Source organism: Manis javanica, chromosome 9 (assembly GCF_040802235.1).
Source record: "Manis javanica isolate MJ-LG chromosome 9, MJ_LKY, whole genome shotgun sequence".
Taxonomy (NCBI): Eukaryota; Metazoa; Chordata; class Mammalia; order Pholidota; family Manidae; genus Manis; species Manis javanica.
The window spans coordinates 5,346,523-5,372,339 of record NC_133164.1 but is presented as its reverse complement, the minus strand read 5'-3'; the positions used below and the strand labels follow the sequence as shown (position 1 = coordinate 5,372,339).

The 25,817-nt window shown below is 42.2% G+C and overlaps 1 long non-coding RNA gene across 1 annotated transcript in view; it reads right to left on the bottom strand.

Moving 5' to 3' along the window:
- Positions 1 to 23,595: 23,595 nt before the first annotated feature.
- Positions 23,596 to 25,817, bottom strand: part of LOC140843488 (uncharacterized) — an 87,919-nt gene continuing 85,697 nt past the window's right edge. The window contains exon 3 of the long non-coding RNA XR_012121315.1: positions 23,596 to 23,715. This is a non-coding gene — a long non-coding RNA (uncharacterized lncRNA). The remainder of the gene's footprint in view (positions 23,716 to 25,817) is intronic.

The following is a 25,817-nucleotide window of genomic DNA, read 5'->3' as shown; positions in this document are numbered from 1 at the left end:
ATTCATTAGAAAAGAAAAAAGACACTGCATGCACACCAAATTGGATGCTAAGAATCACCCACTCTGCCTGAATGCCCTTTTTACGAGATGTGACATGCACACACATGATTGAGAACATCTCTATACATCCAAAGTAAGCTTTAAGTTCAATATAGAAGATTTTTAGAAAAGCACAGATTAGTTTTGAGTTCACAGATGAAACAACAACAATAACAAAATAGTTTCAATATGGAAATTCAAGGCAAGGAGTAAGAGAAGACGTGCATATGCCAAAGAGGGGGGATTCAACAAAACAGCCAGCCGCCAGTTATCAGTGATACCCTGGCATTAAAGCTTGGCCGCCTATATGCATTCTACATGATTTATTCATAGCAAGCATTGAGATATTATCTTCTTTTAACAACTAAACTATACTTGCCAATTCATTTTTAGTCTGTGGATGACTACAATTCTCCAAATTATAAAATTTGGGTTTGCCTATATTTCTACAACATAATCAGGTAGATGGATGATTTGGAATTGTTTTACTTTTGGCTACATGCCAAAGCTTTGAGTATTTTAAATAACCTTTGTCAGGACTATAAATGAGTGAAGCTTCTAATACTGATTAAATAAGCTCAATGATCTATCAAATCTTGACAATACATCAATCTCTGCAAAGAAAAATAAATTCTTTGGGTGCATGTTTACTGCCTTATTGATAATTAGCTTTCTGAGATCTTGTAATTTGTCACTCAGTATCAGGTAGATTTCAAAATAGGTGAGAATATGGGTAAAATGGCCAAATTGTCCAAAGCAATTTACTGATTAAATGCAATCCTTTTCAAAACACCAAGGGCATTTTTTCAATGAACTAGAGCAAATACTTCTAAAATTGATATGGAACCATGAAACACCCCAAAAAGCCAAAGTGATCTTGAGAAAGAATAAACTGGCATCATCATGTTCCCTGATTTCAAACTACACTACAAAGCTACAGTGATTAAAAGAGTATGGCACTGCCGTAAAAACAGACAGACAGATCACTGGGACAGAATACAGAGCCCAGAAATAAACCCATGCATATAAGGTCCATTAATATATGACAAAGGAGGCAAGGAAACACAGTGGGGAAAAAACAGTCTCCTCAATAAATGGTGTCGAGAAAACTGGACAGCTACATGCAAGTTACTGAAATCGAAGTGCTATCTAACACTGCACATGAAAGTAAACTCAAAATGGATTAAACACCTAAATAAAGACATGGAACCATAAGAACCTTAGAAGGAAACATAGTCAAAAATCTCTTGAACATACTCATGAGTAATTTTTTTCTGGGCACATCTCCCTGGGTAAGGAAAGCAAAAGCAAACAAGTGGGACTGCATCAAACTAAACGCCTCTGTACAGCAAGGGGAAACAACAAAATGAAAAGGCAACATAAGTGTGGGAGGATATATTCACAAATGATATGTCTAATAAGGGGCTAACATCCAAAATACATAAAGAGCTCATATGATCAAAAACACAAACACCACCAAAAAATTAAATAACCTAATTGAAAAATGGGCAAAGGACTTGAATAGACATTTTCCGAAGACGACATACAGATGGCCGACAGGCATATGAATAGATGCTCAACACCATTAATCATCAGCGAAATGCAAATCAAAACCACAATGAGATACTTCCTCACACCAGTCAGAATGGCCACCATCCAAAAGACAAGAAATGACAAGTGTTGGTGAGGGTGTAGAGAAAAGGGAGCCCTCCTACACTGTTGGTAGGAACGTAAATTGGTGCAGCCACTGTGGAAATCAGTACGGAGGTTCCTCAAAAAACTAAAAATAGAAATACCATACAACACAGTAATTCTACTTCTAGGAATTTACCCGAAGAAAAATTATGATTCAAAAAGATACATTCACCATGTTTATTGCTTCATTATTTATAATAGTCAAGATATGGAAGCATCCAAAGTGTCTATCAACAAATAAATGGATAAAAATGCCATGATACATACAATGGAATATTATTCAGCCATAAAAAAGGAAATCTTGCCATTTCTAACAACATGGATGGACCTAGAGGGTATTATGCTTAATGGATTAAGCCAGGCAGAGGTAGACAAGTACCATATGATTTAACTTATATGTGGAATAAAAACAAAACAAAATGAACAAAACAGCAGTAGTCTCATAGACACTGAGAAGTGACTACCATGAGGGAGGTGTTAGGGTGGGTGGAATAGGTGAAAGGGATAAAGAGGAAAAAAATATCAATCATAATATAGTCATGGGGATCAAGTTACAGCATAGAAAATATAGTCAATAATTCTATAACATTTTTCTACATTGACAGTAACTATGGGAGTTGGGGTATTTAATAATGTAGATAACTGTCAGACCACCATGTTTTATACTTGAAACCAATACTGCATATCAACTATACTTCTAAAAGAAAAAAAAAGGTGAGTTTCCAACTCTTTGGTCTTGTGAAGTGGTTTTCTCATTGTTAATTCCTTGGCATTGACAAAGGGGACTTCAGAACCAAAATAAATCCCTTCCTGATAAAGGTGGAAGGGCACCAATACTACCTGAAGCCATTTCAGAATTTTTGAGCCAAAGATCCTCAACTTTTCTGCAAGAAGCTTGAACACAAGATCATTCAACCCTGAGAAATGACTCGACAAGAACAATATATTTTTTTGTTTCCCCTAACTGGCTGTTTGACTTCATGCTGCTCTGACATTAGTGGCAGAGCTATATCTCCTGCGTGGATGGGTCACATGCCTTTTACTCGGCCCCCGCAGCAGTCCACATGCTCTTTATTCAAGGAACTGGAGGGGCCAGAATGCCTGCTGCCAGTGTGTGTCTGACCTCAGGATGGAGGAGCAGCTGAGATTTGGGGATAGCGGTTTTGAGAGCTCCACGCCTTTCCGTCTGAAGCTGATTGCCTAAGGGGAGAGACCCAGTGAGCTTGCTCACAGCACAATTAAGTGGCAACATCAGGGGGTCAGGCAGCATCCTCTTCTCAGCCATAAACATTGGAACCTTCACGTGGGAATTTATGATTGTGTTGCCTGGCCAACCCCCAGGAACCCAGTTATCTGAACTCAGCCAGGCCACACTCTGCAAAGCTAATCTCTGTCTCTTTGATGGCATCTCTTCATTTGCAAAGCATCACACCTCCTCAGGATATGCCTCACCAGTCGAGTTGGCTGGAATTACCTTGTGATGTCCGGGAATTACAGCTTCCTTCGTATCCTTCTTGGTATGACTTACTACATCCTATGATAGAGTTATTACTGAAAACACAGTGATGTCATGCTATATTTCAACTACGTATGCTCAGCAGGAGCATGAAATGATTGGCCCTTTGTTAACCAAATGAAAAGCTGGTCTGACGTGGGTCCTCCGCAGATGAAGCCTACTCTTATCTTGTCTTTCCTCAGGAAGGGAGATAAGGATAAAGAACTGTTGTATTCTTGTAACCTACAAACCACAGAACCTCTCATTTATATTCCTATATATCAAAATGGCATCCTGTACTTTGATGGCTAATCAGCTTTCAATAGCACACTTAATTTCTTCAGCCACTCCCATCAGTCTAAATACTGTTTTTACCTAATGGGAATAAAACTACCAATCTAAAATGTAAATAGAAAACAATAAAACTAAGCCCACCCTAGAGACTCCAGAGGGGACCAGATCTGCTGACACCTTGACATTAGCCTGTGAAGTTGAGTTTGAACTTTTGGTCTACGAAAAAAGAATTGGACTGGAAGCCAGTTGCCTATTGGATTTTATCCAAATTTGCATTAGCGACGTGTCTCACTCTATCATTGTAAGAGAATAAATTTGTGTTAAGTAACTATGTCCGTGGTCAGCTATTTCTACAGTGTCACTTCTGTGTGTGTACATACATGTTTTTTCCATGACCTATATATCCCTGTCTCTATACTACAGTGTCCTTATTACTGTAGTCCTATAATAATTTATGATTTTGTTAGATTGATCCTCTTACTTGGTTGTTCTATTTGAGTATCTTAGCTATTAGTAAGCTTTTACAGTTTATGTAAATTTCAGATTTAGCTTATTAAGTTCTACCAAAAACCTATTTGGGTTTTGAATGGATTGCATCAAATGTGTAATTCAATTTGAGAAATTTCATAGCGTTGAAGCACTGAGTCTTCCAATCTCTATAGATATGGACCATCTTTCCATTTACTTGAACCATCATTAATGGCTATCCATGAGGCTTTGTAATATCTTTTATAAATAAGTTTCTTTTTACAACTTTTAATTCCATTGTTGGATTTATTTCTATAGGATACATATTCATGATGTTATAAATTATGTCTTTGTTTAACAAATCAGTAATATTCAAATTTTACAGATATTTGATAAAATGTTACATTTTGAAGAATAGATTCCAGCCATAACGCTCTAAAGTGGGTTCCAGTGCCACAACACATCAAATGCAAACTCCTGTTACTGTGAGGTTAATCCAATGACTGATGGAACCTGTGGAGCCAGTGGCTCTGGAGATCAAGGATGCAACTACTGGAAGCCAACTGCCTATTGCATTTTATCCAAATTTGCATTAGCAGTGTGGATCACTACCATTAAAATACTACAGAAGATTTGCAGACCAAGTAATAAATGGACACCAGTTTACGTTAACTAAAACTGGCAATTTTGAATTTCAATATTCACACATAGTTAGATGTGTTTCAAAAACAATGGGATTCTACCTGACTGATAAATGGTGGCAAAAGTGTAGAAAAACAAACCTTCCCTGTTGTCAGTTTTGAAAGTTGGTGTAAACTTTTTAGAGAGCAATTTAGTAATTCCTACCAAAATGTAAAGCACTTGTACCTGTTGTCCCAGCAACGCTACTATCAGAAAGTTCTACCATGGATATACTCCCATGTATGCACAAAGAGTATGAACAGGGTGTTCAGTGCAGCTGAAGTATTCAATCCACCTAAATGACCATCAGTAAGAGAGACACCCCATTGTGTGTGTGTGTGTATATATACACATACATGAAGCATGCTTACATACTTGAGAATTAAGGCAGAAGTAAAAAGCCATGAGTACAGCATTATTATAGCTTTTTTAAAAGGTTGTGTAGGTAATAGATGATGATGTAGGGTTATCCAGAGAACAAGAATCAATAGGCTGGTTGTCTGGGTAGATAGATGGCTGGATAGACAGATGATTGACAAAAGGCTGATAGATCATAGGTGCATGTATGGATGGAAAGGAACGCCTGTGCATTCACGGAAATGTTCTCTAATGAAACACTGGAAACTTAATTGTCTCACATGAAGCAAACCAGGGAAGACGATTGACTTGATTTTCACATTTAAATTTTTGTGATGCTTTTTTTTCAACACGTGCATGAATTACTTTTTTTTCAATAATACATTAAATCCCATAAAATAAGTGATTAGCATGAAAGTACATGGAACTGCACTAATGCTGTTTCCTCTACTCTGTTCCCTGACACTACCTTTCAGCACTTCAGCTCCCCTGGTCATGCTGTTTCTAAGTTTCATGTTGTTTTTACTTCTGTTTTACCTGCTCACTCCATATCCTCACTGAAACTGCACCTCGCCGTGATTCTCTGCACCATCACAAATGCTGTTCCTTCCCAGTGTGGGCTCCTTCTTAGACTCATGAACTCATGCATCCTTCAAGACCTCGCTTGCCAGTCTGTGAGGACTTGCAGGAGTTAGTCTTTCTGTTTGCATCTTCATCCTTCCTGTTGCAGCTGTGGGCACAGATCTTGTATTCTTTGATGAATCTACCCCAGCATCTGGCAAATGCTTTAGCTGATTTCAGCTGAGCATCAGAATTACATGTACAAGCACCTACAAATACAAAATCCTAACGATCCATGGCCCAGATATCTGCACTTTCAAAGATAACCATGAGTGCTGGTTATACTCCATTAATTCTAAGTTCTCTTAATTTATTAGTACCTAAACTTTATGTCAACTATAAATGTTCCAAATCCCCGAGTGCTATTTTAATCACCTATTTTCTCTGACGTTTCTGCAATCTACTCTCCAGCTGCCTTTGTTTTTTTCCTTCTTTAAAAGGATTTCTTGAGTATCTACATGTGGCAAGTGATCTGTTGGAAACCTTACATAAAGCAGCTCTAATCTTCACATCCTTCAAGGTGACTGTTGTCACTGCTATTTCTGGATGGGGAAGCTGACACAGAGGTCCTCTAGGCTCATTCAAGATGATGCCACCAGTAGGTGACCACAGGGGAGATTGTTCTGCTGCCTGGTTCCACATGTCCTTGCTGCCTCTCCTGAGACACCGTGCCATCTCCTGCAGCACCACGGTGACCTGCCATTATCACGTCTTTGATGTGTCTACCTCTGTCTGTCATGTGGATTTATTCTGACCCCTACCTCCAGAAGTGGAGTTTCAAAGGGTGGAATTCCCTGTAAAGTCACACTCTTCTTTCTGGCTTCAACTACTACTTCTAAGTAGATAACTCCTTGAGTCTACATTCAAAACAATTTAAAATTTGTATTCTTTTCAGTAAGTAATTTCTAAAATCCATACTTTCTTGGGTATAATTCCTATTTTTCTACTAGAACCACATAGTTCAGACTTAGCCTCAGTGCTAATAACATTTTGGACTAGGTTTTCTTGGTTGTGAGGGTTGTATTGTAGGATGCCCACCTTCTAGATGCCAGTGGCAGCCCCTGCTCCCAGATATTGCAACCAAAAATGTTCCCAGACATTCCAGGATATCATATATCTTCAGTGTATGTGCGTAAAAGGCCCCACTTGAGGACCACTGAATTCTAAATGTGTTACCAACCCCTGAAACTCCATCAACCTCATAGTCTTTCCCCAAAATCTCCTCACTTCCTAATTTCTGTTAGTGGGTCTATTTTTCCCTCAGTCCTTCAAGCTCTGACCTCCATACTATTCAAGTCTGCTTCAGCCCCTACCCACCAAGCAACCCCTAAGACACAAAGCAATGACTTCAGTGCCTGCTCTCTTCTTTCATCCCTAATTTCTCTCCACTAATTCAAACATTACATTGTACTGTTCTACATTTTCTTACATTAGTTGGTCTTATCCAATGACACTGGATAAAGCTTTCTCAAAGGTAGCTCACATTATGTCCCTTCTTTTATTAGAACCCTCAGCACCTCCCAGTCATCAGCCCAATTAAGTACAAATTGCTCACCCTTGCTTTTCGGGGGCCTCCACCATATGGCACCACCTCCTTTCCAGCCTTATTTCACAATTCCCCTCTACAAGTACCAACATGGTTGCTCATTGCTCATCAGAAATGGTTTAGGCATGTGGCCTGATGCCATTCACTCATTCTGTAAGCTCAGTTGCTGATGACTCCTCCACATTTTTCCCTTAGAAAAGGCTTGCTCTTCTTTCAAGGCCAATCTGAAGTTCCACGCTGCTCACAAATCATTTTATGGTTGACCCAACGCAATGCTCACTTTCCCCTCTGAATCCCTCTAACTGTTCATGCCTCCTGTTAGGTCACATGTCCATCATCACTTGATGTCTTATTTGTGGTGCTAATAGCATCTTCTCTGCCAGACTGCAACTTTATTGTGGCATAGGTTTGACCATGCCCTTCATATACAGCACCGAGCAGCCACGTACATCTGAGATGTTCTTACTTATTTGCTTAAATGAGTAACAAAAGTGAACGTACTTGCCTACTGTCTTAGGACAGTTCCTCACTGTTCTCTTAATTGGTCTCTCACCTGGCATTCTGACTCTTACCCTCTTGAACTCACTCTCTGCCTGCTCAGAAGTAACCTTTCCAAACACAAGCCTGATCACGCTGACCCTGAATTAGCAGAGCTCCCACTGACACAGGACAGATGTGAACTCCTTTGTGTGGCATGCAAAGCCGTCTGTGTTCTGGCTACACTGGTTTGTCCCAGCAGTCTGACCTCCAGCCCTACCCTTGAGACACGCTGGTGGGTCTCCAGCTCCAGCCGTCACACCGGCCTTCCCTCCCCAAGTCTTCCACACCTTCGCCCATATGCTTCTGCCAGGAATGCCTTTCCCCAGCCATATCCGCCTGAAGCATGGCCTCACCCATCCCCCGCCATTCAAGGAGAACCCCTGTCCACCCACAATGAACTTCTCCCTTCTTCGGACACCCACTACACCCTTGTCTCTCTCACAGCTCCTGTGACACTGTGCTGGGCTTACTTTTCACAAGCCCAAAACCCAGTCCTGCACGATAAGCCCACAGAGCGAATGCACTGCGCTTCTGTAGAATTTTGTCTTCCTGATCCCTAGAATGGTACCTAACAATGAAGGAAGTTAATGAGAACTGTCTCGCTGGGTGACCACTGGATAGATTAATACAAACCAGAAAATAGGCCTATTTTAGTTATTGATTACGAGAGTAGGAAGTCAGTATATAAAATGCCATCAACCAGAAAAATCTATTTTGTAAGACCTGAGTATCTGGCAACATAAAGAGGGGAGATAATCCGAACGAGTCAATTTTCCAGTTTACTGCCATTTCTCAGTTTTATATTTTAATTCTAAATTGTATTTATATATTTTCCTGGCTTGGGCAACAGGAAATTCAGGGAATAATTTCACTCCCTTTCTACACTGGCATTATCAGTATGAGAATGAATTTCCATGTGTGTTTTAACCAATTTATGTCCACACATACCATAAAAGAAGAGCGCTCTCCTGAGAAGCACCAGAAAGCCTGCCTCTTCTCCATCCCCTGCCTTGCCAACAGCTATGACTTCTCACCCTGCTAGGGTAGCTGCAGAGGGCACCACTATACTTGGCACCTTAACACTTCTTGACCCTTTACCTCTCACCTGTAACTTTTTGTGACTCCAGGTTGTTGTCAGAACACAGCAGAAAAGCCAGTGTGTTAGATCACAGAAGTATCTCAATTGTTTTTAAGGGGACAGAAAAACTACCTGAACATCCTTAACAAAATAATTTGCTTGCTAATCATGAAAGGAAATACAAGTTCAGGGAAAGGACTCTGTGCAGAAGAACCCCACAAAGTCAAGAATGGAAGGAGTCGTGCAGTTCCTGGGGTCTGAATGCCAGTAACATTGCCTGGGCATATGCTCTTGCAGGCCCAAGGCAGACTGACGCCCCTTCACAGCAAGTTCCGAGAGAGTTGCAAATATTTCACCTAAGATAAGGAACTCAAGCGATTCTTTTATTGTCACAAGAATATACAAATACACAAAAAAATCTCAGTGGTATACAATCTTAGTGCATATCTCAGCTGTGCCTGCGCAGGTGTAAATGGCCAAATGCAGGTAAGCTACACCCCCATGTTTGGGGGTGGGCTAGCTGATCTAGGATGGCCTCAGCTAGAGCTGGAGCAACTCAGATGGGCTCCTCAGGTCCACGCACTCAGGCATGTCCCCCTGTGGTGATGGCAGAGTGCAGGACTGCAAGCACCACTATCCAGGTGCTTCTTCAAGTGTCCACCAGCATCCCCCTAGGCAAGGAAAGTCAGCTGACCAGGCCCGGAGTCAGAGTTGGGTAGACAAAACAAGGTTACCTTTCCAAGGGTGTGAAGAGAACGGGGTTGTCTTGCCCATGGGTCTCAGCCCTGGACAAATTTTCTATGGATTCGGTGTGACCAAAGAAATGACAGTAGAACTTTCTTGGGGTGAAAGGGTTATACCCAACTTTATTTCCATGGTGGCAAGTCAGTCACTAGAATCCCATCCACACAGAGCGAGTCTGCATGCAGCAAGCTGGTCTCTGCCTCTGGGCCTCTCTGACCACACAGCCATCTCAGTCTCTGTCCTCGGTGCTGCCACCACTCCAGCCTCTGCTCTCCTGCAGCCTTGCAGCAGTGCCACCGTGTCACCCAGAGCACTGGGCAGAGCTCTTTATATAAAGTCAGTAACAACATATTGCCCACACGTGTGCAGTGAGCTAGCCGATCAGGGCCAGGGGAGCATTCTGGCCACAGGAACCTTCACTTTATCCACAGGGGTACAGAACGGGCCCCTTGATGCAATCCATCTACCGCACTGTAGATGAGATTAAGTCACTCGTAAAAGGTCACCAGCTGCTAAAAGCTTGGATTCCAGTGAGACCTACCCGACGCTAGCACCAGCCTTTCAACAGCTGTAGTAGAAAGGTCCACAATGGGTCAGATCACGAGAGCCTGAAATTCAACTGGCAAGTGACATGTCAAAGAAAGTAGAGAGACACTACAACTTTAAAGAGATGAAATAGAAAGTCCAAATGAAAAAAAAGAAAGGAAAAGGAATCAAAACCAACAGTAGAATCACAGGGAGAAACCACACTGACAGCCCAAGTCCTGAAGCACATGCCTCTAACTTTGCAAAAAGAAAACAAGTCATCTGGCCAGGAGGGTCAAGCACTGATGGACAGAATAAAAGGATGAATAAGGGTCACTTGTGAAAATATGAGCTTATAGCACTTACATTTTACATGTTACTAATTTCTTATGTCCGGATAGTTTGTTTTTCCAACTTCAAAATCTAAATCACAAGTAAAATTGTAATATATTTTAAAAGTATGATTTGCTGACTTGATATATGCATGCATTGCAAAAGGATTACCCTTCTCCTATTAATGCATTTTTAAAAGTTTTTCATTGGGTAGAAGTCTTGAAAATGTATACTATGTAAATAGACTTCATAATAAAAAATGCTATACAATGGACCTTCCGGAAATTTGCTAGCAAACATGTACCCTACAAATTATAAAGCCCTCTATAAATTTGGAAAATTATTCAAAACAGCAGAGCCAATCATTTTTCTTGAATGAACTAGGCTGGCCAGTTAACCTTCCAAGCCATCTTCTGTTTCTAGGCTTTTACGTGACTCCGAAAGAAACCAGATAGCTAAAGTAAATACATTTGATGATTGCTTTCTTAAAAGAAATCTTGATTGTCCTTTATAGTGGTGTCAAGGCTGAATAAAATTAAAAGCAAACAGATCCTTAGCATTCATTTGTCTAAAATAGATCCTTTATGAAAAACCTGCAGGAGGTTACTGCCACCCACATCCAGATTCAACATAGAATAAAGTAGACAGGTAACATTTTTCATAGCTGATGAGTGACTCAATTTAATTTGATCGCGTGGCTAACTGCTAACTCTGGGTCTCCTCTGTCAGAGCCATTTTCACTGCGGGGGGTCATCTGAATGTCACAGTGACTTTCAAGATATTAGTATCATTGTCAACTGTCACTTTCCCCTAGTGGCCCTGCTGTTCTGACATTCTGCCTTCAAAATCTCTGATGTTTCCTCATCAGGTAAATTAGAGGCCACTTGGGAAAGATGGATCCGTTCTTCTTGGAGGCAAATGCTCAGTCTGGGCAGGACCACTCCGGCTGTCGGCCAAGTGCCGGCGGGAGTAGGGCTCTGCCGCAGGAACCTGGGGCCTCTCTCGTTACCATGGCAGTCGTTTTCAACTAATTTGTCCACACTTATCTCTGTCACATTATCACTAGTCCTCACAGTAAGAATAGTAACCATTAACCATTTTTTGAGTGCATTTGGCATTTTACCCACAGTATTTAATCCTCACAACCACCTTTCTGGAAGCTGGCACTCCATTTTTCAAGCAAGGAAACCGAGGTTTAAAGAAACTTTTCTCCAGGCCACCAACCCAGGCATGGCAGAGCTTGCTTCAGTTTTAAGCTATGGATCTTCCCCCACGTGAAACTGACCCTTTTCTTATTCTTATGCCTCGCCATGGGAAGATAGAGCCATACGTCAGGAAGGTTCAAGCGCTCTGCATTTTCCATGGTTTTTGTATTCACTCTGACCACCTTTAAAAAGCCAGACAGACTCCTTGCTGCAGAGGCTGGAAGGCCAGGGACTCAGCTCTGGTCCTGTTTAATTGTGTGGTCTTAAGCAGGTCACTTACCCTTGCCCAGCCCACGTCCCTATTTCCGTGAGCAAGGTTAGTATCTTTGTACTGCCCCTCTCAGGATACCTTGTGAGGACCCGGGAGGATAAAATAAGTGAAAATGCTTCGCAAATGGTAAAGCAGTGCACACACACGCTGCTGTGATTTCTGCCTCCTTGAATCTCTGGCTTGGGCCTTCCAACAGCTGTGTCATGTTCTCTTTCCAAAAACGGCATAGCTGGGCAGTCAGGCTAATATTATTCCGCCTTTAACTAGATTACCCTCCCGCTGACCCTCCGCTCCTTTCCCATGCATGTTGATGATTTATCTTTCGAAAGCAAAACAGTATGTTCTGACCACTCCCCTCCTTCAACCCCACTTGTCACCGTGCTTGCCTGTTGTGTTTTCTACGGGACACAAGGAATGGGAACCAAATGCAAACATCACTGCCAATTAACACATGCTTACTTCTCCGGCAAGTGATATTTCCCTCCCCCCAAAACTCCAAGGGCAGTTTTCCTTCTCTAAATTATTCTGAGCCTTATGCAAATATTCAGCTATGTGACGCAGAGATTCTGAACTTAGGAGCAAGCAGACTGCTTCCAGGATGTGCTTTCAAAAAATTTTTAGTGCTATTTATGCCAGGTCTCCCATGGAGGCACTCTGCAAAAGCTGTTTACCCTACAGCTGCCTTGCTTAGAGGCTGTGTTTCATCTCATTCAAACCAGAATATAAGCCTCCCCCAACCCCAGCTCAGGGAAAGTTACAGGGTGACCAACTCTCCTGGTTGGCCAGGGACTGTCCTGTTTTAGAACTGCAAGTCTCCCATCCTGGGACACTCGGTGCTGAGCACAGTAGATGGCTGGTCACCCCAGAAGTGGAGCAATCTACTTGCAACAGCCCTTCCCTCTTCAATTTCACAGGCTGTAAGCACGGTGAATAATTTTCACCTGTTACTTTCATGAAGCCTTTCTGGAACAGCATTAAAAAACTCAATACTTTTTGCTGTTTCACAAAACAGTCTGTGCCCCCAAGCCTACGGTTGAGCTCACACACAGTTCACACCTAAGGAACAGGAGGCCCCAGTGCTGTGCCCTGTCACCTCCAAAGCTACTCTGGGCCCTTGATGCATATTTTTGTAATCAAACCACTTGATAAATTATCAGCTGGTTTTCATGTTTGTAGCTTTCCCAGAACTAAAAAGCAAAAATGTTTGTCATCCACAAAGTACAGCTGCAAGAAATGTGTGGGAGTAATGACTGGATGACACCCAGGGAAGGGGAAAAGCATGAAACAAAGCTTCTCATGGAGGACGCAGCGCCTTCTGGAGGGTGAGCCAGTGGCCCACAGGGGACTGGGCGCAACATGCTCCCTGGCAGAGGGCCATGCCAACCATGCTGTGTCCCCTGCTGCAAACACTCTGAGGCTGCCTGATGCCAGCCCAGCAGGTTCCAGCAGGATCCTGGTCCCAGGCCACACCCACTGCTGGCCAGTTGAAGGCTTTCTACTCACTTTGGCAGCCAAAGAGAGCCTGAGGGGAATTACATTTCTGCTTCCAAGTGGGCCACTGAGCTCGAAAAGGCCAGTTGCCTTTAACCCCAGTGAAGGCCCTTTGACAGCTGGGCTTTGATTCACTGAGGGCTGGTGCTCACCGCAATAGGCAGCTGTCAGGACTGTGCCTCTGGCAGCAGCATGAAGGGGGTGGGAGGGTGAGTGGTGGCGGGGGTACGTGGATCACCATGAAAGCAGCGGTACAAATGTTTGATCCTCTTGTCCCCAGCCTCCCCACTCAGATGCCTCCTAGACAATGGGAGAACTTAGGAGACTCAGTAGACAAAGCAGCATTCATCCGCACCCATCTGAGCAAGGTCAGCTCCTCTTAATTACTGCTCAAGGAAAATCCCAAAGGTTCAAAAATCATCCCACTAGTCTCCAAGCTTTTTATGTAGCATCTTTGACCACTAATGTAAAGTTCACGGCTTAAAGATAATGTCCCTACATTCTCAGATGTTGTAAGTTGTATGTGTAGTAGGGGTTGCTCTTTATAAAAATAGGTGGAGGACACTAAGGACCAGACTGTCAGGATGAAGAGCCACACCCCCTTCCGTCAGGAATGACACATAAGGCAACATCTGGAAGCTACGTCAGACTACTGCAGAGGGCGATTTCAGTGAGTGGCCAGGGGCTTGGAGAACAGGAGTCCCAGTATTAAAGGGAGAAGAAAGGCAGGGGAGATTGGATTTGAGCTCCTTCTGCTACGTAACCCTTTCCAGACAAGAGAGAAGATGCCCAGGGCAGTGGGAGTGGCACCTGCAGCCTCAGGGGGCAGTGAGTTGAGGGCATCTGCCACGAACAGTCAGATCCGGGGAAGATCCTAGATCTTTAAGCAGAACTTAGGACACAGTGGTAACAAGGAGGAAGACAGCCTCTGTGAAGCCCCCAGAAAGTTCTGGAGACCCCCAGGGCTGATGACCTGCTACAGGCATACAAAGGCTGGCCAGGGCTCTGTACCATCTTCTCACAGACTAAAGGTTTATTTTCGTGCCTAGACCAGGGAGCCTCACTGTGGCACTCTTACACTTGGGACTGTGACGGGTCAGAGCCAGCCTTAGGTAGCATGGGCTGCATAGCCACTACCACGGTCTGCAGGGCTTAAACAAATGCGTGTTTCAGTTTTGGAGACCGGAAGTCCGAGTACCAAGGTGCCCGCAGATATCTTTTTGCGGAGGGCCTGCTTTTTATTTGCAGATGGCTGTCTTCTTGCTGCATCTTCATGTAGCAGAGTGAGATCATCTCTCGTGTCACCGCTCAGGGCATTCACCTCATTCGTGAGGGCTCCACCCTCATGACCTACTCACATCCCAAAGCCCCTGTCTCTAAATACCATTACACTGGGGATGTAGACTTCCACATAGGAATTTGGGGGGTTACATCAGTCCAAAACAGGGTGCCCAGAGAAAGAGAACCAACAGGAGATACATATGTCTCCCAATAATTCCACTGGTTTCCCACTGCTGGGAAAGCTGTTTGCTCTGAAGGCCTTCAGCTGACTGGGTGAGGCCCACCCACATGACGGAGGCTAACCTGCTTGAGGTCACCTAACGATAGAGATCACCCACATCTACAGAACAGCGGGAGTTGGACTAGACAACTGGGCTCCACAGACTAGCCAAGTGGATGCACTGGGACTGGCGGTCATTCTCTGCCGAGGGCGGCGACTATCTTGTTCCCTGCAGAATGTCTAGCAGTATCCTTGAATTCAACCCACTGGACGCCAGTCAGCGCCCACCCCACGTCCTGTCAAACACGGTGCCTCCAGGTATTTCTGAAAGTCCCAGAAGGACCACCTGTCTAAGCCACGAGGTAAAGAACTGGCTTTCCTGTGTCACCCCATGAACAGCTGGTGTAGAACCCAAAGAATAATGCTTGTGTTTTCAGACTCTTGCCCACTCAGATGTTTTCACTCAGATTCTATCAACACCTGGACAGTTAAGGCACTTAATTAATGTTCTTGTAAGTCTATAGTGGGCAGGACGTGTAAGCCTTTGGGTGGGAGCAGTCTTCCTAAGTAATAAAAAAAAAAATGAGTTCTATCTTCTTGATGTTGTTTTGTACTCTCTCTCACTGGAGTAACAATGACTTTTCTCCTGAATTAAAAATGAAATAATATAACCAGAGATGAAATTTGTTCCAGAAGTCTCAGTTAACCTGTTCATACTGGGACCTGGACTCAAAAGCGGGTCTCTACTGAAATTTCCAGAAAAGCTTACTATCACAATTTTGGTGTTTCTGTGAACAGGATATTTTTATTTACTGAATACATAAAAATAGCTTTGAGCTGATATAGATGAAGGCAATTTGACATTCACTTAGCCTAAATTATAGATTTTTTTCCTTATATGGTATACTGCTATTAACAGATTTTTATATGTACCCTTCTAATAAAAAAAAAACATGTCCTGTGCTCTTCCAACCATCTGGTGTGAAGTGACACATGGGTGGAAAATTGCTATTTTAAGCACTGAATGGATTGTCTATAACCAAGCATGATTATCTCCTGCATTGCTAATTTCCTGTTGTGCCCATGTAACTTGGTATTTTCTTGGTCATGCACGACTATATAGTGTCTTATAAACAGCCCACATACACTAAAAAGGAAAAAATAAGAGTTCTCTAATGGTACTTTAACCACAAAGTTTGGTGCCTAGACTGGGAAATGAAGACTCCGAAAGGCTAATCAGCTATCATTTGTAACTAAAACACGCATGCTTATTTTGTTGCTTCAAGAAAGGCAAGGAGAAACATCCAATTTGGACTTTTGACCCATTAAGCATCATGGCAGGGTATGGAAATTTCTCCTTAGCGTACATCTGCCCATTAAGAAAAAATAAACAAATTTACTGGGCTCCTAAGTGGGCTGCATCTTCGGCCTGATTGACAGTGTGGTCAGCGGAGGCCCAGACACTGAATGTGTTTACTGTAAAGTGCACTGGACGTTGCCATTGCAGGTCCAATTAAGTGTTCATTTTGCTAATCAGGTTTTAGGAGGCCTGGGTAGGCTCAGGCAGAAGCAATATTCTGGGTTTATTTCTGAAGTAAGATTTTGTTTTGTTTTTTTTCCAAACCGACCTAGATGTTAATGTGAGGTGACTTCCCAGGAATACATGAGTGATGACAACTTCTATCCTCTTCCAAATGTCTAAAGAGAACTGGATCTAACTGGTGAGAGAGGAGCAGCCTAGATGTTGAAGGATTTTCTTTTCCATCCTTCATCTGAATCCTCTCTGTGTGGCCCTTTTCATCCTGCCTTACAACAAAATGAGTGTGATTTATGGGTCTGTATGCACTGACTCAAACCCAAATACATGCTCTGCATCAGTTAACTAGCATAAACTTTCCCGGGTTAGAGGTTAATCTTGCACACTCAACAATAAAATGAAAGCAATATTCTTCATTATGAGGATGTCACAAATTAATTATTGTATTCACTTTGAGCCTTAGAGTTGCACAGCATTGAATTCTTTGCCTAAGGATGTCAGTAAATTACAGCCCCACCTGTACTCTCACAGGACCTGCATTCTAACAAACTGATTTTTCACTATCAACAGCCTGGATTAGTCGTTTCACATAGTTATTCTCTGCTCTCTCTCACAAGATTCTTGCAAAGCAAATATAATTATCCCCATTGCCAATAGAGAAACTGAAACTTGTCTAAAAATATACCAAAATAAGAGGAGAGACTTGAAAACATATTTGACGATCAGAGCCAGGAGCTGATCCCTCATTAAGCAGGATCTACAGTTGATTAAGATGTCTGAATGATTAGCTCCAGAGCTCCAATATTCTCTCAGCTCGGGGCCAGAGGACACTGAATGCTGCTGCACCTAACACAGATTACAATATTAGATGTTTAGTATTAAGTGTCTTGAAATAACAGAGACAGTGATAGCTTGGAAAGACACAGAATGGACTAGCTAACTTAAAGTGTCTTTCCATAGGGAGACTGAGATCCATGAACTGATTTTTATTCAATAGACCTAATCTGGCATTTTAAAGTATACTCCACTCTGAGTCTGAGCTGTTCCACAGAATATAGTGAATATTTGCCTGGCCAGAGGTTCACTGAGATGAGCACATGAGTTACAAAACGTCTGGACTTAAAGAACAGCATTCCCACCACTCCCACTCACCTGCATCCTATCACTCATACTCATAAACTAAACCAATGCTCGCAAGCCTTGTCTCCCATTTAAAGCCTCAATCACATATGCCAGAATCACAACCACCAGGAGCGCCAGAAACTTCTGTTTTGCTCTGTGCTGAGTTTCTACCACCAAACCAGTTCTTGGCATCTAAGACATATTCAGTAAACATTTACCAAATGTGTAAATTAACAATGGACTAACATGATTAAATGTGCTTTATGTCATGGAAATTCAAGATCTTCATATTACAACTTTTTTATAAATGTTTAAGCATTGATCATTTGAAGACATCAGACAAGGGTATTTAAGCTTTATCGCCGGCTAGAACAAAGCCTGAGATATGAATGAAAGGGTAAGTGCAAATGTGTGGAAAGGATCATTCACACACATGAGTTATCCCAAGAGGGTTGCACCACAGACCCACCTTGCAAACGAATAGTTGGCTACAGTGTAAAGATAAGAAAAACCTTATAGTCCTGCCAATTTGCCCACTGTTGCTTAGACATCGCCTACTGTGTAATACATAATTGGCTCAAGAGATGTGGAAGTGGGGGAGGTACTAATTAAGGAAAAGTTAATGATGTAAAAAATAATTACTCCAGATCCTTTTGCATTACATGGTTTCCATTTTCTGGTTTTAGAAAAGAGAATGTGACAATCATCACAGCCATATCCAAATTCCTTGAGGTGTACAGAAATGTAATGCAACTCAACATGAAAGGATTTCACTCCACAAGTTCATGTGCAATATTCCTGCCAAATTCCTGGCCTTTCCCATCCCTGCCATGGCTTTCCTCTTTTAAAGACATGTCAACCATCTCATTTATGGTTCTCAAGTACACACTTCTTTCTCCCTTTCCTCCCCACAGTTTATTTCTTCCAAACTATTACCCAGCCAATTTTCTTTCTCCCATTCCAGCTATTCATATTTCCTGTGTGTCTTGCCACCCCCCAGGAGGTGCATATCCAAGGCCCATACCCCTTAGACAAACTTTTTCAAGTCATATTTCTTCCTGAAAGTATTAAAGGATCATGCAGTCATTAATTCTGAAACTGTCTATTTTTTTCCCATTTCCTTTTTCTTTTAATTGCTCTGCCTCTAAGCTAAAATTTCTCAAGTTGCTGGATAAGTATTCATTTTCCCAAGATTGCTTTCTTGTGTGTGGGATCACGATTGAAAGAATGGTGAACTTTCCTTTGGTTTTGTTCTCCCACTCAAGACTGTAAGAAGAGGATTAAACAGAAGCAGGAGATAACTTATCAGGAACTTCCTGACAAAGAAGAAATTGTCTCTGCGACTAGTAGGAGTATAGAATTCCTCCCTGTGGACCTTTAGAGGTGGATGGAAACAAATCCCTGGAATAGTTTCTGTGAACTGCAGCAAGGCAGCAACTGCAATCTCACTCTGGGAAATAACCTCCATTCTCATGTCTTTCTTTCCAAAGCAGAATCACACTCCACGTGGCATTCCTACTACAGGATACCCACTGTCGATGCAGGTATCACATACACATACTTGCATAAAACATTCAGTCTGACCAGAAATTTAATGGGAGATAAATAACCTGTTTCCTCAGACTTGATATTTCCGTAAGTACAAATATTTTATAAAGTAGTGATTTCAGAGCTCCAGATTTGGGTATCTGACTTTTGTGGTTTATTAGCATTCCCCCAGACTCACCAATCAACCAGCTTCCCTTGCCTAAAAGGCATCCTGATAACTGAAGCTCCCCCAAACAACTCCCTGATTCAGAAAATATACACAACTTAATGGTAGAGAGCATTTTTATCCTTTAGAGCCACGTGTTCTAAGCTCTGAAGTCTCAGTTCTGAAAGCTAGCATGCCAAAGTACTGAAGCACACACTGTTTGAGCAGAGCTGAGCGCAAGCTTGGGAAGCCTCCGTGCTTTCTAGCATATTTCACTTCTTTAATCACAGTACATGGCAGCTGCCTGGGCTGTAAGAGCCATGGAGGGGCAGGAAGTGCCCGGGAATGCATTAGGGATAAACACAGGCCATTCTAACAGAAAAATATGAACCGTCAAAAGTATGGCATTGAAGGAGGGAAGCTGTGCTCATGAAAATTCAGTCTAAAAGGATGTAGAACAGCTCTGAAAAACATATTTTAAGGAGACACCCTTAGAGGTCATGTGGTCCAACCAACTTCCTGCTCATGTACAGACCAAACAAGAAGCCAGGCTGTGGCAGGGCTGCCCTGCCTGCCTCCTTCCCAGTGTCACACAGCTAAATTCAGTTGCAAACCCTCAACCAAATTATACAGCAGGTTAATTTCAACATCTGTATGTTGACATATACTAGGAGCTTTGTGGTATGGGAGATTGTATAACTCATCTGTTCAATTAAAGTATAAAGCCCTGTATGGCAACATTTTTAAAAATTCACCTTTGTATTCAGCACTGTGCCTGGTAAAAGGTGTATGCTTGCCAGTTCTTACCAATTCATGCAACTGTATGATGAACCAGTTGATTAAAGATGCATACAGAAGTCTACTTTAAAAGCAAACCTGCACCCAGACTTTCAAAAAGTAAATTTCGTTATAAAATTAGAAGATTGCTTATTTACAGTAGCCAAGACATGGAAACAACCCAAGTGCCTGTCAATGAATGCGTAAGGAAGTTGTGGTATAGACACACAATGGAATATTATCCAGCCATAAAAAAGAGATCCTGCCATTTGCAACAGCCTGGTGGGTCTTGAAGCATTATGCTAAGTGGTGAAATAAGTCAGACAGAGAAAGACAAACACCCTATGATCTCACGTGAGGAGTCTAAAAAATAAAAACTCAAAGAGATCACTCTTGTGGCTGTCAGAAGCAGAGACTGTGGGAAGGAGAAATTGAAGGCAGGCAGTCACAAGGTGCAGACTCCAGGTCTAAGATAATAAGTGCTAGGGATGTAATGTGCAATGCCATGAGCACTGTGACACTGCTCTGTGACAGAGGAAAGTTGTTAAGAGTAAATCCTACAAATTCTCATCACAGGAAGAATTTTTCTTTTGTCTATTTTATCTAAGATAAAAGCTGAACTTACTGTGGTAATCATTTCACAACATATGTAAACCAAACCATCATGCTGTACACCTTGAACTTATCCAAAGATCTATGCTAATTATTTCTCCATAAAACTGGAAAAAGATAGCTTGAATGTTCCATGTTCAATGATCTTTTCCTCTCTTGGTCATTTTCTGGTTCATGTAAACAAGTACTTAATCTCCAAACTAGTAGACAGTACAAAGGGATCAATACCAGATGTAGACAGAGAAATATACCTCTGAGAACCCTGAATCATCATAGTTTGTGGGCTATGAAATCATGTAACACCACCAGGCATATGCCACAGAGTTTCACATGTTACTTCTTCAACAAGGCATCATTAACTTTCAGAACTCAGTGCATGGAGCTCACTGCAGATGGCTATTTGTTTTGATGTGCTCCATTTACATTATATTATTGATGCATCTGTAAAAGTGATCCCCCTGACCTGCCATCAGTTGGCCATGCAATGCAGGAAGCTTTCACCACAGAGCAAATGGATCTGTTTACTCTAGAAAGGCAGCCAGCTCAGGTTATGGTCAAATACCTCAGTCCAAGATGAATGCTTGTGCAATGTGAAGAAAACAACTACCTCCACCCTCACCCTCAACCCACAGACGGCTGCGTGTTAGGGTGACCATAAAGCTCTGTCGCTTTTCTTCACTGAGAAACGGTGGAGAGCCACCTGACAAGGAATGTAATCTGGGCAGAGCAGACAACTATAATTTCAAATTTCACAACTGTAAAGTTTCTATATTGCCATCATAAACAGCTTAGTAACTGGACCCACTTCTTTCTATAGAAGTCCAGAGGAACATTCTCAAAAATAGGAAAAATAAGGACATGGCTTTAGGTCTCCATGGTATCATAAACTTGATAGATTCTCTTTGAACATAGGGTTCGTGTTGATAATTGTCTTCAAAAATTAATTTTATTCTCAAAATATTCCTAGGCTAAATTGCCTCTGAGGACTATTATTGTTAGATATGTGTGCATTTAAATAAACTTTCTGCTTGACAATAAAAACACTCCTTATTTTCCACATCAGCCCACAAGGAAAGTAAGAGGGTGGACAGCCCAGTTCACCCCACGCTTGGTCTGCTGAAACCCTGGCAAACTTCACCCTCCTGCTTGTGACGTTAATCCTGTCAAAGTTTGGGAAGTGGATTGCTGGGGACTGAGTCCATGGGGCCTTGGTTTCTTGGAGAAGACCAACCCTTTTGAGAAGAATTGGATTTTCTCTAAAGAGAAGGGGAAGATCTCATTGTGGAAAGATCATTCCAGAGGATCTGGGCAGTGTGGACAAATAAACAAGTCCGGGAAATGATGAATAAAGAGAAGTATGACCTAAGCTAACTCATGTTCACGCCTCCACTGACGCAGGGCAGAGAGCGCAGAATGTCTCTGAGCCTGGCTGGTCCAGGTGTTTTGGGCAAGGACCAGGAAAAACGGGAAGCAATGTGAGAGAGGGGCCCCTGCAGCATTAGGAGGGGGCTGAGGGGAATGTGAGAGGAGAGTACTTAGCAAACAAAATCACAATTTCAAAATACACTGCAAACCATGATTAAAGGGGATGCGGTGGAGGAAGGGCATCGCCCTCAAAGGATTAGTGCTAACTAATTCTCATGATCCCTGTAGGCTTGATATGTGACTATTCACAACCCGACCCTCTCAGCCCATCTAAGGACAGTCCCTCTTTAAGAGAGCTCAGTTACTTGAATAGCAAAATAATTTTAATTTTTAAATAAACGTAATGTAATTTTAATGGGACTGTCATCTTTATACAGCAGTATCTTCTTTCTTGAAGATTATGACTGTCTTCCTCATCGGCTTCAAAGACAGCTCCCCATCCTCTCTGATGCTTGGCATTCCAACACTCAATCCTCTGCTACTTCCAGCTTTTCTGTCTTCTGCTCTGATGGCCTTTCCCAGGCCCCCGCCTGGCCTCTCTGCCTACGCTGTACTCTCTAAAGTGAGCTCGCTCCGGCCCCGTCCTCAGAACTCACCTGTTCTTCCGAAGCCCTGACCTCTGCCCTTCCTGGAGAGCCACACCACCGACTGCTTGAGAGATGATGGTTTTCAGAAGGATGCAGATTGTCTATTTGGTAATTAAAATGATTCAGGATAAACAGGGTCATGTTCCTGTGTAATTTTGATTTGAGTTGCTTTGTTAGCATTTATATATAATTAATATATTAATCAGTGACCCATAATCTGCACAGTAGCTACAGCAGATATGTTAATACCAAGTTACATAGGCTTTTTTGGATAAATTATGCCAGAAATAATTTTTCTTTGTTGAAATGACCAGTACTCATTAAAGATTTCACAGAGTTCGTGTCCGCACATGATGAGGTATAAGGTCCAGGAATTCAGCATCACGGTGGCGATGTGCAGGGCCTCATACCTAGAGCCGTGGTCAGCAGTACTTCCATCTCCTAAACCCTCTCCCGTCTTCCTCCCCCATCCCTGTCCCCCCTCCATCAGCTAGAAATAGAGGACTATTTCCTGACCTGACTAGGAAGACTGGTTTCCTTTAAAGCTAGTTGCTTTAATCGTTAAGTATCTGTGTTAAGATATAAACACAACGTGGTTGTGGTAGTTAAGCTGTGGTCAAGACTGTGTATAGCTTCTGCCTACAAGTCAGTTGCTAGGGGTCCCTTCACCCTCACTGACTGACGTAATTGGTGTGGATCAGCTCACAATTGCCATCAAAACTTCACTAATATTGAAGTCACGTAGTTGAGATCACCCAGTCTTCCTTCTCTGTCCTTCCCAAAGGCCTGACGCTTGGGGTTGTGTATTCTCTCCCCTCCCCACCTGGAGGCCTCCTCTTGACCCTTTACATCATGGAACAGCCCTGCCCGGCACTGCCTTTCCCACCAGGCTCTACTGTCCGTTCTTGTTATGGGTTGAATTATGTCCCCCAAAGTCATATGGAATTCTTACCTCTTATGCCTGTGAAGGACACCTCTTTTGTAAACAGGTCATTGCAGACGTGATTAAGGGTTGGCTCCAAACAAACATGACGGTGCTCTTACAAGAGAGGGGACAGGGACACAGGGGAAGGTGACCCTGTGGAAACAGAAGCCGAGCTTGGAGTTACAGAGCCGCAAGCCAGGGGATGCTTAAGGCCACCAGAGCTGCAAGAGGCAAGCAAGGACCCTCCGACAGGGGTTTTGGAGAGAACATAAAACCGGTGATACTTAAGAACTATGAAAAAATGTTATTTTTAGCCACCCAGTTTGCGGTTTTTCATCGCAACAGTAGGAAACTGATATAATTCCCAACATTACTGACCCCACTTAGCCCTCAATAAACCAGTGATTGGTAATTGTCTCTCAAATAGAATGACTAACGATTGCTGGCTTTAGGGCTCTGATCCCATTCACCTCTTTATCCTTTGTATTGAAATGAGATTTTCCTCATTGTGCAGCTTGACTCTTATTTTCTTGCTCAGAAGGCTTAAGGATTATCGCCTATACTCAGATCAAAGGAAAAATCTTGAGCAAAGGTCTCCAAAGACCAATCCCTGCTCTCCTACTGTCACCTCCTAGTATACTGCCTCAGACCCCTCCCAAAGTCTCCCGCCCTCCCCACAAAGCCTGCTTTCCACGCCTCTCCCGACACCGTCCCCACCTGAACTGCCCTTTCCTCCCATCTCCACCAGTCAGATTCAGTTAACATGCCACTGCTTGACTGGTGGCTCGTATGATCTGTTCTACCAAACAGACATTGCAGTCTCCCTTCTCCATAAAACCTGATCATGTGTATGTGTCTGTATCTCTATTAGAACACTGAATATGTTCTATAAACACTTTCTACCTCTTCAATTGACTCCCAAACTCCTTAAGGATTTTCATTTTTGCATACCCTGCATTGTGTTGCATAGAGATTGGAATATCATGTAATTTTGGTTGAACTGAATTGAGGGGAAAAAAATTGTGAATTCTGTCATTAAGATTCAATAGCCACATTAATAAAATAGCATTCATCCATTTTATCAAGGTGTCCACTAAAATTTGCACACCCAGGCCAATCCTGTAACCAGTAAGTTACGAAGCAATACATCCTGCAGAGTTGGAAAAAAGACACAGGCAATTGTTTGCCTTTGACGTCATGACTGTGTGTGTGTGTGTGTGTGTGTACGCACGTGCATGCACATTCTGGTCACTACTTTGTTTTCATTCTCTTTTCTAAGAAAATGGAAATATGTTAGTGTGTTCTGTCCATACATTTGCGTTTGTACATATATTAAATATCAACTCACCATACACCTAAGATATACATACCTTCTTCCTTTTTAGTAAATGATCAGAAATATTCCATCTAAAAATTGGAAATGGAGTCTCGGTTGTAGCCTGCTCTCTATAATATCTCCTATTACACTGGAATTCTGCTAGTGTCACACCACAGCATACCATAGACACAATCTGGTATTTATCTTTGCAACTTTTGGTACAAATTCGGTAAGGCTGGGTGATGGCTGACTAGTGGCTGCCATTCTACAGGAATCCTTCAGTTAAGTGGTCAAGCATCTCAGTTACAGTGGGTAGCTGATAACTGGGCTGGACTTTGTGAGTTCTATGGTTGCTTCAAGCTCAAGGAATTCATCCTGGCTCAGCTAACTGATGCTCTGTTTCAAATACTCAAAGTGAAAGGTTTTCATGTAGTAACTGTTTTACTGTTTTTCTGCAGAGGAAGAAAGTTTTCAATAACTGGTATGTAAGATCCAGACAATGACTAATAGTGATGAAATATTTGCAAGTGTGCTTTCAAAAATTAAATACTGAAAAAAGTACTTTTATCATGAAAGTCTATGTCCAATATGGATCAAATGATATCACCTGCCAAAGTAAAAATATTAAAAATGGCAATCTGATATAGAACATGCCAATTCTAGAAATAGGAAATGTTATCAGGTTTGCCTTAATGAAACCACGGAGGGTAAAGTACAGCAACTAATTCACAATGGCTTTTAAGTTAGTTTCTAATCACCAATTTGACCAAAAACTTTGTAATTTCTCTATTTCAACATCTATACTTAATGTATAGCATTCATCCTTTTTATCAAGGTGTCCAAGTTAATGTAGATTCATAAAGTCTCAAGTAATGGGAAACAATGCTTCACTCCATTTCTGCCTAACACTTGTGTATTTCTTAGAAAATTAAGAATT